General features: G+C 36.8%; 1 long non-coding RNA gene across 2 annotated transcripts in view; it reads left to right on the top strand.

Moving 5' to 3' along the window:
- The window catches only part of LOC114106036 (uncharacterized), a 52,936-nt gene that overhangs the window by 11,703 nt on the left and 20,493 nt on the right, over positions 1–20,740 (top strand). The window contains exons 4-5 of one of the 2 annotated variants that reach the window (XR_003585137.3): positions 5,108–5,225; positions 12,013–12,099. This is a non-coding gene — a long non-coding RNA (uncharacterized lncRNA). Of the gene's footprint in view, positions 1–5,107; positions 5,743–12,012; positions 12,100–20,740 lie in introns of those variants that run through there. The other variant, XR_003585136.3, reaches the window with a different exon arrangement.

Raw genomic sequence — 20,740 nt, 5'->3', positions numbered from 1 at the left:
GCTAAAGGGACTGAGTTTACATACCTACTTTAATTGCTCACCTTGGGTGGAACACTGTCCTAAATAAATTTTAGTTTTGCCACTGCACCATTACTCAACAAAGTATTTATGCAAGTGTCACTTAATAACACAAAAACAAACAAGGTCCTTAAAGGTGTTATTGAGGAAAGCAGCTTGAGCTGCCCATTTTCCTTATTCAATAGTCAATCTTACCACATTTGTTCTTAGAAAACTCTTTAGGGTTTTCTTTAAAGAGTTAAGCAGAGCAGTTACTGTGAGCCAGGTCTAAGCTACCTTTGCACTTGAAAGGATTAGTTCATTTGTTAATTATAAATGACAAGAAATCTTGTCCTTTCTTTCAACATTTCCCAGTCAGTCATAGTTATTCATGGTGCAGCTATGTATCCAATGCTTCCATAAAAACATGTATGTTCAGTACTTAGCCACAGATAAAAACAAACTACTTAAAATTCCAAGGAAATGGCTTGACTCCACACAATATTTTTTTTTACCTTCTATGTCCTGAGTTTTATGGAAATCTCATGACACTTTTAACATACTTTCACACCTATGACCTTTTTTGTATTACAATAATTCTATAAAGTAGTTAGACCATGTAAACTACCTCCATTTTACAGATGGGGAAACAGAGGACCACACCCTTGGCTGGAATCACAGCACTAGAGACCGAGAAGTGGAGACCAGGTCTTCTGATTTCTAGCCCAGTGTTTTTCCTTCACTATAAAAATTGCCACTGTAGCAAGACTCAGGGATATGTTCACTCTGTAACAGAGGCATGGATCTTTTCCACCTTGGCCTTCGATGGCCCTGTGAGCTAATAATGTATGTAAAAGAGGATACTTACTGGCAGTGAGATTGATTACCTACAATTCAGGGCAACCTGATGATGCACTCTGATAGGAGAAGGGCCCTACTAAAGGTCCTAATTTACTTTAAACATCCTGAGTTCCTGATAGGAAGGCAGGGTGTGGTAATTACATATCTTGCTTTTGGCTTATCTTTCCTGTACGTCACCCTCACAGATGTCTTTCAAACATTACTAATTACAGCTGTCAGAGCCAAAGCTCACAAACTCATAATCCACAAAAATGACATATAAGTCTAAAGAAATTTTCAGTGCTACTGGACTTACATTAAAAGAAAACTGCTTTCTAAAGAGGTAGCTTTTATTTCCATCTCACTGCTATCCTAAACTATGGAAGAGTGGAAGGGTTCCCATTGATATGAGGAAGTGCATGTAAACCCATTTGCCTCTAAATTTAATCAGTAACTTAAAAATCAGACAAATGTATGTAGAAAAGACCATAGAATTGAACTCAAATCGTTTAACCTTGAAAAACTAAACCAAATTCATGAAACCAACTTGAAACAATAAAAAAACTGCTTCTAAGCAAGTTGAAGAATCAGCATCAAGAAGCAGCACAGCAGAGAAAAGCAACAATCTCTGCCACAGAGGCCTATATGTAGGACTTAAATTAACAACACCTTAACTTTTTTTTTTTTTTTTGGTACTGGGGATTGAACTCAGGGGCACTCAATCACTAAGCCACATCCCCAGCCCTTTTTGTATTTTATTTAGAGACTGGGATTACAGGCATGCACACTGGGCTCAGAAACAACACCTTAACTTCTTTACATGAATTCATCAAGTACTTCCCACAGTGCCCTGAACATAACAATATGTAAGGCACAGTGTAATTTCCCACCATCTGTGTCACCAACTTGATCAATTGTAATATATTTTCTCTAATTTAGGGCCCTACAACTTTAAAGAATTATGAAAATAAGCTGGGCACAGTGGTGCATACCTGTAATCCCAGAGGCTTGGGAGACCGAAGCAGGAGAATCATGAGTTCAAAGCCAGCCTCAGCAACTTAGCAAGACCCTAAGTAACTCAGCAAGACCTTTTTAAAAAAGGGGCTAGGGATGTGGCTCAGTGGTTAAGTGGCCCTGGAATCTTTCCCCAGTTAAAAAAAATTATTATTAAAATAGACTTTAGAAAAAATCAACTAGATTAGTTTTCACTTGGAGGAGAAGTTCAAAGAGGGCCTTCAGGTTTATTTCATGCCATAGATTTGGGTGTTTGTGAATATTTTATCATAAAAACAATGCAAGAAGTGTTAAGGATTTAAGAGGGACAGGATGAGTACAAGGAAGTAGCATATGTTAGCACCTGTACTATACCACACACTCATGGAATCCTCACAGAAACCCTGCAAAACAGATCTGAACTGAGAGCAAGCAGTAAATTGAAGGCCAAAGTCAAAGGTCAAAGTTCTTTAGCTGGTATTTGGTAATAAGGTCTGTTCCCCTCCAAAGCCTGTGCTACCACACCAAGTCACCACAATACTACATTGAACGAGGCTGTGGAATCTTCTCATTAAATTCAAGAATAGTTTCTAGAGACATATATCTAGGATAGTGACATGGTCCAGTCTAGAAATAGAAAAACGGGCTAAATTCCTCTGAGGTTGCCTTTAGCCTTGTAATTTTAGATTAAAATTCAGATCAATACAGATTTAGTCCAAGGCTTTTACTGGGCACACACTATTTTTTTTTCAATCATTAAAGATCTGAGGCCTACAGCATAAATAACATTTTAGGTATTTATACCTCAAGTTTTCGCCACCTACTTATATATCCAACAACAAAGAATTAGTCCAATAAGTTAGAAACCAAGTCATGAAATTGTATGCTACTGCTAGAATTATGTGGTAGAAATTTAAGTGACATGACAATGTTTATGATATATTATCAAATGAATAAGAAAAGAAAAACCAAATTATACACAGTTTTTAACTTAACATAAATATACATTTACATATGCGTGTATAGAAACAGCTGAGAGAATATATACAAAATTATTAACAGTGCCTGTGGGCACTTAGACAATTGGTGACTTTCATTTTCATCTCTAGGCTTCTCTTTATTTTTGAAAAATGAACATGTCCTATATATTACTAGAAAGAATGGTTTACACACCACATGTATACACAAACGCACGCACACACACACACACACACACACACCAATTTTCTGTAATTAGAATATTTAGAAATAGAATAACACTGTGTTATGAATGCAGTTATGTATAGAAAAATTTATTAAATGGCATAGAGCCCATTGTTGGTAGGGAACTGTCATTCTGCACAACTGAAAATAAAATTGGCTTTTCATGTAATTTCTTATTATCCAAAAGTCATCATCTGTAGCTATTAGAGTTCTTTTGGCCCCTACCTAAAATCCTCTATTCAAAGGGCACCCAGAAAACACATGGCTAAGCACACAGTACCATGTGTGAAAAATGGAGATAATAATCATTCCTAGCTCCTGGGTTCTTAAGAAATTTTAAGTAAAAGAAGCCTTATAAAGCTCCTAGCATAGTTCCAGAAACATAGTAACCACTAAATAAATGTTAGCCACTTTGGTAGTTATGCTCTTACCAATAAGCTAAACAGAATTCTACAAAGGTGGTTATTGATCTAAAAACTTCCTATCAGTCACCTGGCATACATATTTCATTTTAAAATAGTCTTACAATTAATATAGATGATGTCCAAAGAAATCTTTGACACATCGTAATTATATTGTTCATTTAATTCCTGTACATATCAAGGTTTTAATGAATAATGAAAACAGGAAATCAAGCCATAATATCATTCAATTCTTCTTTAATCACTATGTTTATAAAACCAAAAATGATTGAAATATACAGAAAATACTAGGACTTTGGGGCTGGGATTGTGGCTCAGTGGTAGAGCACTTGCCTTGCATGTGTGAAGCACTGGGTTTGATCTGCAGCATCACATAAAAATAAATAAAGAAAATAAACATATTGTGTCCATCTACAACAAAAAAAAATATTTAAAAAGTACTAGGACTTTATAATTACACTGTTATTTGAATTTTTATTTGTAATTAGAAACAGCTTTGAATTTAGATATGCCCTTCACCATTACATAAACAAAAATCACATCTAAAATTCTACTATGAAAATAAAATCAGTCACTTGGAGACACACACACTTGTTTCAATGCATTGTACTCATTTCCATTTAGTAGAATTGGAATGTTTAAATGTCTTTGATTTTTAAAGGGGTCATATTTCTAGATGAGGACACATTAACCCAATGATTTAAAGGATCTTGGGTCCAATATCACCTTTCACAATCAAGAATAAAAACCTCAGTTACCTAGTAAAAGATGGTACAATTATATCTGATAAGAAAGATGTTCAGAAATAATGAGTAGGATTTTAAACATTTAAACTTAGACTTGTTTGTCTCCTACTTGAATTGAGAATGCAAGTATTTATTTAGGGGAGCAAAAAATCCAGATGACTTGATGGCAAATGATTTTATTAGTTGAAGAATAAGGAAGTCTCCTGCCAAATGCAGCCAGTTCAAAAATGCAGTTAGGGCCTATACCTCACATAGAAACCCTGGTCTTTTCAATCTTATCCTCTGACCATCTTAAAAGCCCTTATCTGGGTCCCTTCCAGGACCATTACCAATCAATACCTACTGGGGTCCACCTTCATTATGGCTTTTCAGGGTTCTGCCTTTTCAGGAGAAAGTTTGTCCTGGGTGATGAATGCCAAATCTTGTCCAGCCTAATCTACTTTGTTTTCTAGTTAACAGGTTTATTTTGGGTCCCAGGAGATAAGATAATTTGGGGGGGGGGGGGGGCGGCTGGTGAGGGAGGAGGTGAGAGAGGAGCTGGAGGTAGCTCAATATGTTGAAACAATTCAGTATATAGCTGGGTAAACTGATTTCAACAAAGATCGCAGGTTCCTGTATTTCCTTGCATATGCTTAGCATGATTTTTAAAACTTCATCAAAATTATACATTTTAAACATTTACATTTATGTTCTTTTCTGTTTAAAACATGTACTTTAATCGATTTTAAAGCAAGAAAACAAGACGTAAAATTCAAAGGGGAAAGGATGAGTCTATGGGAAATTGTTCCATTACTCGGTATCACTTAGAGCTAATTTGTATTTGACCACACAGTGGTTCTATGTTTGTATTCCAGATAGCAGATTACTCTTGTGGATAAATAGGGGTTGTCTCTTTCTCTTCGCCAGGGGAAACTGTGTGAATCTAGATTTGGAAACCAAGAGGCATCTGTCAATATGAGGCAGAATAGTTAAAAACAGAATGGATTTCCATTTCAGAAGATGTATCAGGAAACAGATTTCTCAGGTAACTGAAAGAGCACATTTGGACCTATAAGATCAAAGCAGGCTTCAGGAGGACTGGACTTTGTGTTGGATAGACTTTCCTAGACAGGGAAAGACCCTGAACAATGAGGTCCTAATCAGGTGACTGACCCAAGTTTCGCTTCATCTGTAAAATCTGGTGATTAAACTGGCCCAGCAAAAGATGTAATACTCATAAATTAGAATGAATCTTTCATTTCCCAAGCCTGATGAATTTTTAAAAACTAAATGAAGTGACTAACTGGAAGCTTGAAGATTAAAGGAAAGAACCCAGTCATGCTTCTTGAGGTAAGAAGGTGGTCTGAGAAATCTGTTGTCTCCGAGGACAAATTACAAGAAGGTAAAGACATTTAAGATGACATGGATGGCTTCTGTCTCACTCTGGGAGTACATGTAAGGTCTGGAAAAGGAACATTCTTTTCAAAAACATAAATACTAAAATGTGAGCATTTTTCCTTTTTTCTCCCATCTAAAAATAAATACATTAATTAAATGTCAAAGATGTCCGTTTTAATTTGAACTTCTCTATACATAATCCAGTATAAGTAGTAACACTAAAAATCTATTCATGGTACATGACTGAATATTTTTGATGCAATGTGTAGGTGTGAAGTAAATGCCATAGTTCACTTATTGTAAGACACTTGTTCACTATTTAACATCTCTGAAATGTGAATAAAATTTTAAGTGAAAGGCATACTAAATTTAATTAACAGTATCTTTCTCTTAATACCACTTAAAATAATAATGCAACCAATAATGGTGTCTTAGATTTAATGAAGTATTTCATCAAATGATACAGTTTAAAAATAAAACACAGTTTAAAAATCAAAACTCCATCTAGAGTTATGAGGATCTCATCGATGTTTTGGTATTTCCGAGTTAAGAGTAATCTGGGAAATGCTAAAGAATGCTGGTCTTGGGAGCAAAGATGGCAAGCATTCTCAGGACAAGACTGGTTGGAAAGACAATGAGCAGAATGACAACATTGGTTATCTTTTCTAGATCTCTCCTGCTTCACTCCCTATGCTCCTAAAGTCTACTCAGTCTCAGTCCCTTGGCATTGTGCTGGACATCACTGATACTTTGTCACCTGTGGAAAAGATTGGTTTTCCCTAATAATGTTCAGAATAGTAGGTACAATATGTTTTCTGAGTATTTACCCAAGATTTGACTGTATAAATTGAAATTGTATACTTTTTTTTTGGAACTGGAGATCGAACCCAGGGGTGCTTAACAATTGAACTACAATCCTAGTCCCAGTCCTTTTTACTTTTTATCTTAATACAGGGTCTTGCTAAGTTGCTTAGAGCCTTGCTAAATTGCTGAGGCTGGCCTTGAACTTGTGATCTTCCTGCCATAGCCTCCCAAGTCTTTGGGATTACAGGTATGCACCACTGTGCTGACTCTTATACTTTTAAAAGATCTAGAACCTCATAACTTTACCATAATCAACGTGTCTTGCATTTGCAGTAATTACAAAGGTAATAAGGGTTTTCCTTTTTGACAATTATACAATGAATACTATAAATTATAGTTGGCATCTTTAAGGATATATTTTCTTTTAATTTTTTTAGATGCTGATGTACCTTTATTCATTTATTTATACGTGGTGCTAAGAATCAAACCCAGTGCCTCACACATGCTAGGCAAGCGCTCTACCTCTGAGCCACAACCCCAACCCCTAAGGATATATTTTCAAGAATAGGTTTGCTTAACAATTTCTTCCTGCAGAGTTACAGGCATCACCCAGTGCAGTCACAAAGTCAGATTTAGATTTAGCCATACATGAGACAGCAGGGGCCCACAAACTGCTGCAGAATGAATAATTCTGCCCTCTATATTGACAGAGATGGCGACTTCTGCACGTTTCTGTGTGGACAGTCTATGCATATACACGTGCAATTTGCCTTCTCCAGCCAGGCCACAGAAGGGAGCAATTCCCTTAAAAGCATAATTTTCTTGATCTGGATTTGGTTCAAAATGCTGGAGCTGAAGAGTCTTTTATTTGGATGTTACTTCAATCCCTTAAAGCATAAACCCCCTTTAATTCAGGCCTTTCTCATCCTGTAACCATATTTGTGCCAAATTAAAAATATCAGTAAGCTCTTTGTGAAAATAAGTGATAAGGTAAATAAAATATTCTCTTTTTTCCTTAGCTGTTAGCACAGTTTAAGGATACTGTGCCTCCCTTGACACATATTGAGTACAAAATTGTACTTCTACTTTTTATATTATTCATACATAAAAGTCAAAAATATTCCGCTCTTTGTTTCATCAAATCGAGTTATTAACATTTATTGAAATATATCTCTTTCCTTTTTTATCTTGGGTATATATAACCTCATCAGCTTTGCAGGGAAAACAGATACCCTCAGGGTCTGAACTAGTATTTGAAGAGATAAGCTCACTTTTAGCCCATGTCTAATAATATTGCATTATTGTTTAGAAAGAGATAGCAAGCTGTATGTTTTAAATTTTAATATACCCTTTCTGTCATCAAATAACAACTAAATTATGCTATTGATAAACATTAGGGCCCATATCAAACTGTGGATGATGTCTAGTTACTCTATTTTTGCCAACCAAGAACTCAGAAAGCAATGCCCTGGCCAGCATTTCAGTGACATTAGAAACCTGCATGCAGTTACTACCTTTTTACATATTACTCAGAAAGATTTTTTCCCCAGTGATTTCAGAGGGAGAACAAGAGGGACTCTTTTGAGAATTTTTTTGGTATTTGTGAAATTGGATAATAAAGCCTCTCTAAACCTCCCTGGTAAGTAAAGGAAATTCCCTCCTTGCAGGGTGGTTGTAAGTATTAAATAGGGTGATATACCTAGGTGAACACAGTTTGTAATGTCTCCTATAATGCTTGTGTTGGTATTGTTACTGTTGCGTAAATATGAACATTGTACACATTAGACCAGACCTTGTTAAATCCAGTGCTTTAGAAGGTGCCTTAGCAAGAGGGTAGCCATTAATTGGAGAGGGGTACTGAGGGAACAGGCTGAACACTGTTGAACATTGCATTACAAAACACGGGCCAAGTCTCCTGATTTACAGTACCTTTTCAGCTTATGCAAGGTAAAGGAAACATTCTCCCTTACAGAAGAGAACTTCCCCTGCAGCAAAGGTGTTTGTGGTTGCTGATGTCTTCCAGTTTGGCACCAATAAACAAGGGAATGTTAGTGGAAAGTAGGAGGTTTGCATTCCCTCAAGGGAATTCAAGGAAGCTTTTCCATCTGGGAATTTAGATGAGCAGAGAAATGTGATTTAAACAACTACTGGTAGTTAACAAAATATGCCACAACAAAGGCTGGCCAGATGAAATACAGATCGACCACTCCTGTCCCCATATGCACTCTTAACTGCTGTTAACATAGCAATCCACACCCGAGTAAGAGAGTCAAAGATAACTGACTAGATGATGACATTGTCCTGGGTAGGAAGATGCCTGGTAGCTGAAGAGCTCTGCTCTGCTTTCTATAAGCAGACATTCTGCTACCACCATCTTCTTATTTTGCAGCAACAGAGACAAACAAAGGGGATTTTCCTGAGCACTGTGAGTGACAAAGAAATGAGGCAAATCATTGAGAAACGGATGGGCATTCATTGAAGAGCAACAAATATGATTTATAAGTCTGAAGGGACTGCCTTCAGAGGGAAGATGAAAGAGACAAGTCTCCCAGCATGACCACTGGGCTCTAACTAACAGGGACTGGCTCATCGGCCACAAGTACTTGAAGGGTGTAAATAGCAGGGACTGAGAGAAATTATTTAGTGTGGTCCAAAGGGACAGCAGGAGGAGTGATGGAAATGAAAGTCAAAACAAAGATGATTTAGGCGGCTGAGCGGGTCACATACCCTAATGGAGAGATCTATTATAGACTGTGCAGTGCTAGCCCCCTGGGATAGGTGGAAGCTCCTTTGCTTGTGCCATTTACAATTGGAAAAGGGACTAAAAAGTAGATCAGTATATTGGAGAGGAAAAAACCACCACATGCCCTCAGAGAATCAGTAGGATGACTTAATAGGTCTTTTCCATCTTGAATTACTGTGATGTAGCTTGTGTGCATGGGGACCTGAGTTTCTAGAATAATTTTTCCATCATTTGGGCCTCTTTACTGTTACAATAAGAACTTGGTGAAGAAATGAGAATAGGTAATGGAAAGCAGAGTCTGCACTGTAAATAGAAGCCTATAGTGTACTAATGTTTAGTGTGAAAGCAGCACCAACTAGGGTAAATTGCCCAGTGTGATGTCTGTGTAAAAAAATACACAGATTGAGACCCAAAACAACAAACATATTTTGATTGAGATCTAAGACAAACGCAATGGAGTTCTGCCATCTTTGAATGGTGCTGCATAAGTAAAGTTTAAGCAGTTCTCTAGCCTAGAAAAATCAACGTCTTAATAATCTATTAAATTTTTTGCCCTTTAGAAACTGTCAAGAAAATATTACTGTGTATTAACTTTAGGACCACATGTTGAATGTGTTTAATTATAATTCTGCCCACAGCTGCAGTTGTGATTAGCAACTGACATATTCTGAAACTCATGGTGGCCCAGAAGGGCACATGTAGGCACAAGGTTGTGCCAATCTGGGGTGACAACTACAATGGAAAGAAATGGGCACAGCTTGGTGAAACTGGGGCAGGTAGAGAAGGGCTAGTATTACTGTGATTGCTAGAAGGAGCACAGATGTGACCATCAGAACCCCTCTGAGCCACAGGATGACTCAGAAATAGGGAACAAAAATAGTAAGAAGGTAAGAGGAGGTTGAGGCAGCAAGAAAGCAGAAGAATCTAGAGTGGGGAAACCCACAGATGTAAGCTCCTTACAGGAGGAGAATCTCTCAGTTCCTGATAAAAGAATTCCATAACTTAGAATCTTTGATTCAGATATTTTCTTTTTGTCACCTTAAGATCACAAGGGAATTCCCCAAACAATAAAAATATTGTTTGTGATGGGTAGTAAGTTAAACTTGGCGTTCTGGAAGACTGAAATTTGCTGTAAACAAATTCAGAGTTTGACCTACACTGGACAGATATAGGTCAACCCTCAGCCTGCTGCTCTCAGCAGCTGTGGCCAATGGAAAAGGGAGCTGCGAGCACGTTAAGCTGCTGCTAATAGATGGAAATCAACCAAAGCCCACTTCCTGCCTGTCTGCTGTCCTCGCTTGTATATTCAGGGCCAATTTAGGCACAGGCTGAGCTGCTGGCTTACTGTAACTGCTGGAAGACTGATAAGTGGAATCTGCTGCTGGCATATATTCCCCATCTCATACAGGTTAAAGTTCTGTTTCTAAGCCTTTAAATGGAGACAGAAAATACAATGCTTCTGTGGTTGAAGTGCTATCCTAAATTCATAGAGCCAGAAACACTTTTACAGATCCTTCATTTCAACAAAACAATAGAGATTTGGGCAAAAGAAAATCCACACAGACAAATGTTTTCAGAAAGGACACGGTGGAGGTTAAGTGACTGATCCAAGGTTACCAAGAGAGTCTATGGTTAAGACAGAAAGAACTGTGGGAGTGATCTGAGAATCGGTGGGAGAAATTATGAAATTAAAACTGAAGAAATAACCTCATCAGTGAATCACATTGGGTTCAGTGTCCATCAGAAATTCCAGTTCTGCAACTCAAGTTCCTTTATCCTAGGTGTTCAGACTAGTCTTAAGGATGAGTTCAGATATTTTCCTTATGCTCATGTTTTTAAAAAATGCTCAACCCAGTTTTCTCCAAGAATGACACATTAAACCAAGATAAGTCTGGTCATGTGGCCTCAACTTCATATGCTCTAGAACTGGCAGGCAAGGAAGAGCCTATTGAGGTGAATTAGAGGTTGAATTAGAAGAACATGTAACAGGGCTGGGGATGTAGTTCAGTGGTAGTGTCTGCATACACACACACACACACACACACACACACACACACACACCCTGCAATAAAATGCTAATTTCCTGTTGTACCTACATAGCTTTCTGTGGAGTTTTATACTTTCTTTTCCCCCTGAATTCCAGACCAATCAGGCTAGAGAATTTCATAACTTAGAATCTTTGATTCAGATATTTTCTTTTTGTCACCATAAGATCACAAGGGAATTCCCCAAACTACTTTTTCCACTATTAAAATTTCTTACAAGAGATTATTAACTGTAAGTTGTCCATGTTCTGAAATAATGGGTTACTTCATGTTTTTTTCTTTTTAAATAGTGTAATTAGACTTATTAAAGAAAATTTGAAAAACAGTGAAAATAAAAATCACTTATAAATATATTATCCAATAACAACCAGATAAACACTTTGTGTATCCTTCTTGTTTCTGTGCACACACACATTTTCTAAGATTTATTACAAATGTTTTTAATATATTGCCAAATTGCCCTCCAGAAAAGATGCATCAATTTACAACCCAATTTCAGTGAGTAGTATAATTTTCAAAAAGCAAACTTTAAATATAAGAGTCAAAAAATGCCTCACTGATTTTTTTGTTTTCTTGATTCTTCCTCACTCCTGATATTGACCATTTCTCTCTTATGCGCATGGTCAATGATAAGTGGGCATTGTAGTCAACTCCTTTCTGGAATGGACCTCAGCTCTAGGAATGGGCCCTGATTAAATAAAACAAGCATGGCAATCCCATCTCTTTTGCTAGTGAATGGCTGGTAATCAGAACATGACATTCCTCTGACTAGCAATTTGATTCAGGTTAGTTCTAAGTTGAATCATTAAGGCTGAGAAGAAGTACTTGTGTTTCATTGTTAGGAAAGAGACTCCTCTTCTGATGGATGAGAACAAGAAAGCTTGTAGCCCCTAGTTGCTGCTGGGTGTTATCTTGTCATGTTGAAAGAGGTAAGCCTGTGGTTCTGGTTACTTGAGATAATATTTTCTTTAATGTTTAGATCAGTTTGATCTGGGGTTCCAATTTTCATAATGAAAAGTTGTCAGAACTCCTTTAGTTAGAGTAGGGGACTTTTTGTTTTATTTTTGACATTTCCTATTGGGTATTATCACTATTTTTATTGTTGACGTGGTAAGAACTCAATTGAGCATATATTTGTCTTTACATTATAATTATGTCTTCAAGTTTATTCCTTGTTATTTGCTCTTTATTCTTAATATAGAGAAAATAATTCTAGTCTAATTGAATCTATAAGTGTTTTTCTTTATGAAAACTCCATTGCTTTTACTATTATACGTTTACCTGAGTGTGTGTGTGTGTGTGTGTGTGTGTACATCTGCTATAAGATGCCAAGCACTAAGTCTACAAAAGTGAACCAAAAAAGAGAGTCTCTGTCCTCATGACTTTGTGTCCTAGTAGGGGACTGAATGTAGGTCAGACACTAGCTAAAAAGCCACACAAATGAATATGAACTGCTAGTGGGTAGATTGTGCAAAGAGAAGGTACATAATATATGAGAACTTTAATAGGATAAGCTTAATAAGGAAGTGAGGGGAATCTTCCCTGAGAAAGTGGTGATTAAACTATGAATGATAAACAGAAGTTATGCAGCTGGAGAAGAACGTTATAGGCAGTGGAAATCATAGGTATAAAGATTCTCTCGGGAACAGGTACAGGAAATAGGAAGGACTGAAAGAATGTAAAGGTAGCCCAGATCCCTCTTCCTTCAAATCTTCCTCCTTTGCCTCCTTCTCACGTTCTTCTTCCAATCTTCACTTCCCCATCATCCCAGCACTGCCCCTCCACCATCCAGAAATCATTTCCACCTCCTTGTTCTTCAGGCCTAGGTAGTAATTGTTCCTTTGTTTCCTTCTTCCCTGAGTTACTATGCCATAATCTTTTGTTGCTTTCCCTAAACATGTTGGAAATGATCTCTTAACTAAGATCTACTTAATTACTCATTTTGAGTGGGCCACCTGTTTCCTGCATAGAGCCTGACTAGCTCTAATAAGTTAGAAATGGCTGGGATAGAGTTAAAAAGTGTGAGTCACCTGAGTATAGGTGGTAATTGGGACCATGGGTATGAATGAGAATGCCTGGGGAGACAGTGTAGAGAGGAAATGAGGCCCGAGGAACTCAAACATGTAATGGCCTCCAGAGGAGGGATAATCCTGCAAAGGCCCTGGAGAAGCAGAGGCCAAAGTGTTAGAAAAAAAAAATCAGGGAAATGTGTTATGAAATCGAAAAGAAGCAAAGGGAAGAACAAGAGCGCCAATAGTGCACACTATTTTTTGGCCCTGAAAAGTCATTAGGCTTAGTGATTTATATTATTCTAAATCTATTACATATTTTCTATGTTCTCATCTAATTTATAATTTTTAAAAATTTCTTTATCTGGAATTTATCTTGTAATACGGTTTAAGGTGAAAAATTAACTACCTCTTTTAAGACATTACTCCAAAATCATTTATTAAATGATTCATCACTTTATTAGAAGCACTTCATCAGACACTGTTTTTAAAAGTACAAAGAAAAGTTTAAGTGCTTTCTATTAGATATTTAATAAGAGCTCCCTATTTGCAGGATTGGGGTAAATCATTATCACTTTATCATACATTTTAATATCTATTAGAGCAAACCTAACCTCTAATTTCTTAATTTTCAGAATTCTATCAATAGCCCCATTTATTTTTCCAGATGAAATTGAGAACCTTTTTATCAATTTAAAAAATTCTATTGGGATTTTTTGGGGATTATTTTAATCCTGTAAGTAAAATTTAGAATTTAACTTTATTACATTTACTTTTTTTCCTAGCCAGAAACTTACTAAATTCTCTCCCCCTCATATATACAATCCACTTATCTTCACGTCTTATTTTTTAACTCAAAAAAGAGTCTAATCATTTTCTTCAAATAATAAGCATATTTTGTGAAGACCATTTCCAACTATTTTAGCTATATTCATTCTGATTTTTCTTAGATATTCTTTGCTATTCTTTTTCTGACTATTTTCTGGCATAAGAGTAACACATGTCTGGTAGAAAATGTAGAAGAAATCAAGAAGAAAAAAAGCACCTATGAACTAACAACAACCCAACACTGTTAATTTTTTGGTATGCTTACTAAATACTTTTTATATTCTCATATATGTGTATCTCTATATGTTCCAACACAGATGAGACCCACATTGTTCTGTAAATTTCTTTCTTCACCTACTATAGGAGAAATGTACATCAACATGAAACCCATCATCCTTCATAGCTGTGTGCTCTTCTGTTGGAGAGCAGTACTTTCATTTATTTGATTAAAATCTCATGGAAACTTTGCTGTTTCTTAGCATGAAAAAAAAAATGCTATGATAAACTTTACCTCCCCAACTCCAAAGAGCTTTTAAATTTTATTTTTTATTAAATACTATTATAGAAGTTTTAGATGAGTTCAGTGGTAGAATATATGGTTAGTGTATGTGAGGCCCAGGGTTCAATGCTCAGCACTAATGATGATGACAACAATATATTGAATACAAACAAAAGAATATTTATAAAGTAAATGTTTGCATATAAATAATAACATAATGGTCACGACATACCCACTATCCTGTGAGAAACAGAATATTTGATCCCCTATGTGTCCCTCTCCAGCCCCTATGGTTCCCTTTATTTTGTTTCTATTTTGCCACATGCACGTAGATGCCTAAAAATGTATACTTTGTAATTTTGCATGTTTTTGAACTTTAAATAATTGGAATTTTGCTATACAGATCTTTATTTTTTTAATATTTATTTTTTAGTTTTAGGTGGACACAATATCTTTAATTTATTTTTATATGGTGCTAAGGATCGAGACCAGTGCCTCATGCATGCCAGGTGAGCATGCTACCACTTGAGCCACATCCTCAGCCCCTGTACAGATCTTTCTGTGACTTGCTTTTTCCACTCAATATGTTCCTGAGATCTATCCATGTTCTTACAAATAACTAGAATTTATCAACTTTTACTGTTGTATAGTATTCAATCATGTGCATATGCCATTAATTTTTAGTCCATTCTACTGCTGATAAATAGTTTTGCTATTACAAATAGTAGTACTATGAACATCCTTGTAACTGTTTCATAGTACATCTGTAAAAGAGTCTCTCTAGGCCAAATACTAAAGAGTGGAATTGCTGGGTCAAAAGGCACATATATATATTTTCAACCTGATGGGTAATGTCAAATTATGGTTAATGACTTACACTTCAACCAACAATGTATAAGAATTCAGTGGCTTCCTATGTCTTCTCTTTTCTCCCCCCTACCCCTGCTTCTTCTTCTTCTTCTCCCCCGCCCCACCAACCTTTCTCTCAATACTGGGGATTGAACCCAGGGGCACTTTTCCACTAAGCTACACTATATATATATATATATATATTTTTTATTTTTTTTTATTTTTGAGACAGAGTCTTGCTAAATTTCTGAGGATCTCACTAAATTGCCCAGACTGGCCTTGAACTTGTGATTCTCCTGACTCAGCCTTCTGAGTCTCTGGGATTGTAGGCAGATGACTCTAATTCTTATTTCACATTTAGAAATATTTATCAAATTGATAGGATTGAAATAATATGCCACCATAGTTTTAATTTACATTTCCCTCATTACAAAGTTGAGCATATTTTCATATATTTATTTGCTATTTGTGTGTGTGTGTGTGTTCCAGTGAAGTCCCCATTCAAATCTTTTTCCCATTTAAAGCAAATTAGATTGTCTTTTTGCAATGAACTTACAGTTTTTATGTAGTTTGGAAATGAATTCTTTGTCACATAGGTATAGCAAACACCCTCTGCCACTTTATGGCTCTTCTCACCCCCATGGCATCTCTTGATGAATAGAAAGCTGTAGGCTTCTTTGTTTGTTTTGTAGTGCTGGGGATTGAACCCAGGGCCTTCTGCATGCATGGCAAGCACTCTACCAACTGAGCTATATCCCTATCCAGAAAGCTGAAGTTTTAATGTAGTTAACTTTAATAATGTTTTCCTTTACTGTTTGTGCTTTTCTGCATAGCTTCAGAAATCCTTCCCTTTCTTTAATTGAAAAGGGCATTTCCCAGAGAGTAGAATGGTGGTTACTAGGGACTGAAGGAATGGTAAATTGAGAGATACTGGGCAAAGAGGAGAAAGTTTCAGGATAAATGTATTCTGGAGCTCTATTGTACTATATGTCGATTATAGTTATTAACAACATATTTTGTCCTTGAAATTTGTTGGGAAAGTAGACCTTAAATGTTCTTATCACAAACAATAACAAAAAACCCTACAAAATGTGTAAAGTGATGGATACATTAATTAGCTTGATTTAATCATTCCATAATATATACAAATATCAAAACATCATGCATGCCATATGTAATTTTACTTGTTAATTAAACTCTAATAAAAGGGGAAAAGGAAGAAGAAAAAAGAAAAAGAAAATTAGCATCATTTATTTAGAACCAATACTTTCCCAGCTGATTTTCAATTATAGCTTTGATACACTTCAAAATCAATCTGTCAAGCCCCATGACATGCCTCTTTCTAAAAAACAAAACAAAACAAAAAAACCCCCACCATGTTGGGAGTTTTGAATGTAATAAATTTATGCATCAATTTGGAGGGGAAAAAAAGGTGAAAACTTGACCATACTATATCCTTCTATCATAGTATCTTTTCCCTTACTTAGGCTGCCTTTAATTTTTCAGTACTTTTCTGATTTTCTGTGGACAAGTCTTCTACCAAGTTTGTGAAATTAATTCTTCAGTATTTGCTATTTTACATATGGAAGTAATGTCTGGTTTTAATTATACATTCTTAAAAATTTCTATTGGGGTACACTATAGAAATGCATTTTTAAAATATTGATTTTTTAGGGCTGAGGCTGAGGCTCAGTGATTGAGCGCTTGCCTAGCATGTGTGAGGCACTGGGTTTGATCCTCAACACCACATATAAATAAATAAATAAAATAAAGGTCCATACATATAAAAAATATTTTTAAAACAGCAATTTTGTTAAAAAGTCTTAATTCTAATTTACATATAGATTCTCCTGTACTGTATGGAAAACATATCATCATTATCCTTAAATGATTACCTAGCTTCTACCTTTCTCATCCTTATGTACTGTATATAAATCTTGCACTGTCTGATATTTCCAATACCTGGCTAATGTTTTTGTGAATGACATTCAGCAGCTTGTTATTTGTGTTGGGTATCACTCATAGTGCTTTTGCTTTTTCACTGTGGATTCATATTTCTATGGGAATTTTTTGAAGCCTTCTTGAAGAGAGTTCATTTAAAGAGGATTTGCATTTGTTTCTCCCAGATGCCCATGGGTACTACTGAGGGAATGCGACTTTAAGCTAAATTCTCAGCTTGAAGTTTTTCCAGACCACCCAGGTAGTGAAACTCAGGCAGCAAAACACACATAAAGGCCAGCTTGTGCTCAGGAACTTTCAGAAGGTTTTTCTTGCCCTTTACCCAATGCCAAGCTTTAAGATAGGCGGACTTACTTGTCTGCCGTGGGACAATTTTCTTTGGAGCACCCTCTTCAAGCTTTATGTAGGACATCATCTTTTAGACTACTTTCTTTGGACTGGTCCTGGATTTTGTGAACTATTAGTTTTCTCTCTCAAGGCTGTGAAAACTAGAACTCATGATCACCTGAATCTGTCAAAGTCTTCAGTGTAAACACAGAATCAGTACCTCAGTCATATCACTAGGCCTTGCTTTTAATTCATTTTTGGCCTTACTTTAATGCCATCAACATTCATTGATGTATTTAAAATCATATTTATACATTTCATTCATCATTTTAAATTATTTTCAATAGGAGGGTAGTAAGGGTATCAAGTTTGCCAGTGGTCTCCCATCCATCCCACTTTGTCTACACACTCTCATATCACACCCTAGAACTTTTTATTTTCAATATCTGTTTTACCTCCTAAATTTCAGTTTCAAATATCTACTGTTTTGAGTCTCTGATTCATCACTCCCACTTTAACAATCCTTCACTCCATTAAGACTGCCTAACCAATCACCCCCAAATGTTTACTGTCCACCTTCTTGAATTCATCCTTACCCAGATTATAATCTATGTAGGGTCACTGTGTGCCAAAACACAGTGCAAATAGTGCATTGAGCCACTGAGCAATGCTGCGAGTATGATTTTGTGTGTTTTATCATCATAATCACTCCTTATGTACACCTGCCATGTTCTTGTGCCTTTTGCCCATCTAATATGTAATCTGGCAACAATTACTGATTAAGCCCAAATCTATCTGTCCCCTCTGTACCTAAACCTGGAGGGAAACCAGCAACTATACTGGCTGGTTCCTTTTAAATTTATGGAGCTTCAGTGTGCTTAGCCATCCTACTGTATTTCACCAGTCAGATCACTCTACAGCTCTTCAAAATAACTAGTCCATACCTTCTCTCTGTGAATCCCCAGCCTTCCCTGATCCTCTCCTTTCTCGGTTATTTTATTGAGACAATTATTTCATTGAGACCATAGAACCCAACACTAGAGAGCTTCCTCATTCATCTACCACTAAATCTACGAAATGCCTTGAATTTGTAATCTGTTCTCAGCTTTCCCTCTGTGACTTGGGATGAACTGTATTTGTGTGTGCATAGACTCCAATCCCTTTTTCCCCTTCCACCCATCATGAGAAATGATTCTCTGTCATTCTGCTTGCCTTCTGCTCTGAGAATGGGCACATGCTGTCAGATTTATTTCCTCTTAAAACAAAACAGGAGACTTCTATTTCTAGAAAGATGGAGTAGACATTCTTTTTCCTATTTCACCCGTCAAGTGAAATGAGAATTCCTGCACATTACATATTAAAAAAAAAAAACACTAAGAAAATCGAGAGATGGGAAGGAAGAAGGCATTCAGCTGGGGTAGTTCCCTTTGCTCTTTATTCATTTGCTTCACATGTCCCAGATGTTGTGCAGAACAAGCTAGCACAAGCTAGCAACCAATAGGCAAAGACAAAAGGGACTCAACAAAAGCCTGTTCAGTCTAGCCAAAAAACAGGAAAGGGTCAGCCTAGCAAAATGGAAAACTTTCAGACAACAACTACTCTGCTCCAGCAAAACAACAGAAAAAATGTTGCCTCCACTGCCCTGAGTGCCAGCAAAGTCCTGGTGGGGAGATTAGACTTCAGCCCTCCCCTGGCTGCATGAGATGCTCCAACACAGCTGCCAAGGTGGTGTGAAAGAATGCAGAGTAGGAGATGGGATTTTCATCCCTGTCAGGCAGGAGTGACCAAATCTTTCCTCCCAGTGCCAATAGAGACCATGTATGGAGCCTGGATTTCCACCTCCTCCTGGCGGTAACAGACTTCTCTTCCTGTTGGGGTGCCATCCACTCAGACCTAGTGGAGCTTCAGGGCTTTCACCATGACCCAGCAGTAATGAGGCCACCTTCAAACCCCCTATCAGCGGAGCCATGTGTGGAGCAGTAATGAGCTACTTCTCCCCCTCCCTGCCTGGATGGTATCAGTGGTGGCCTGCTGGGAAGCCAGAACTCCTGCTCCTGCCCAGCAGTAACAAGAAAGAGCATGAACTCTGCCTGCCTCAGTCACTGCTATAACCCCAGTAAGCCCAGAAACACTCTGGGCATACAATAGGGACGAGTCGCACGATCTTGTTCAAATCACTCATCCTTTCCATGCCACAATATCCTCTTCAGTTAATTGAGAAAGAATATAATAGTATCTACCTGAAGGTTGCTATAAAGATTAAATGATACATGTAAAGCTCCTAGGCCAGTGCCTGACACTTCTTGTGTCAGCCATTGCAGCTGGTACTGTTGTTACAACTCACTCCTTCTTGATTTATATGCCTCTTAAATATAGCTTTAGGCATGTCACTTGTCTTTTGATTTGTAACATTTTCATTATTCTTATTTATATATATTCTATAATTGCAATCATATTTCCCTCTTTATTCCCAAGAGATATGAGGAAGAGTATTTTTAAATTTCTAAGTGGGTGGGAATTTTTTGTTTAAATGTTTGTTCCTAATTTGTAGTTTTATTATTCTGTGGCCAGAGAATATGTCTGTGTACTTTGTGCCTTAAGAGATTTATTGCTGTTTTCTTTATAGTCTAGTACATGATCTATTTTTTAAAAATTTCTTCAATTAAAATAATTTCTCCCTTTTTCCTCATTGTGAAGGCTTTTATGCTAGGGATATATCCTATAAACATACTTTCCAACACACCAAACTAGACAGTTAAATGAAATAAAAGCTTCAATCACGATGAGTTAAAATGCTTTATTCCTGTTCAATTTGCAGTAAGCACAGATTGCAAAGTTCCCCAGAGGGAAAGGAATGGGAGCAGGCACACTCAGCCTTCAGGTATGATTTGTTAGTTGTTGTTCTGCTGCCTTTTTTCTCCCTCCAGTTTTCTTCTTGCAAAGAATGCCTTTAATTCTAATTCTAGCAGACTGTAATTTCTAAAAGTGGCCACAGCAGTAAATCTGGTCCCATATGATCTTCCAGGACCTTGCTGCTTCTCATTAAGAGGTAAAGTCTACTATCTTTCCCCTGAACTGGGGTGGGTTTTTAAGGCTGCT

This window comes from Marmota flaviventris, chromosome 1 (assembly GCF_047511675.1).
Source record: "Marmota flaviventris isolate mMarFla1 chromosome 1, mMarFla1.hap1, whole genome shotgun sequence".
In the NCBI taxonomy this organism is placed as follows: Eukaryota; Metazoa; Chordata; class Mammalia; order Rodentia; family Sciuridae; genus Marmota; species Marmota flaviventris.
Note: the sequence above shows the minus strand (reverse complement) of the source record. Positions and strands in the feature narration are given on the sequence as shown.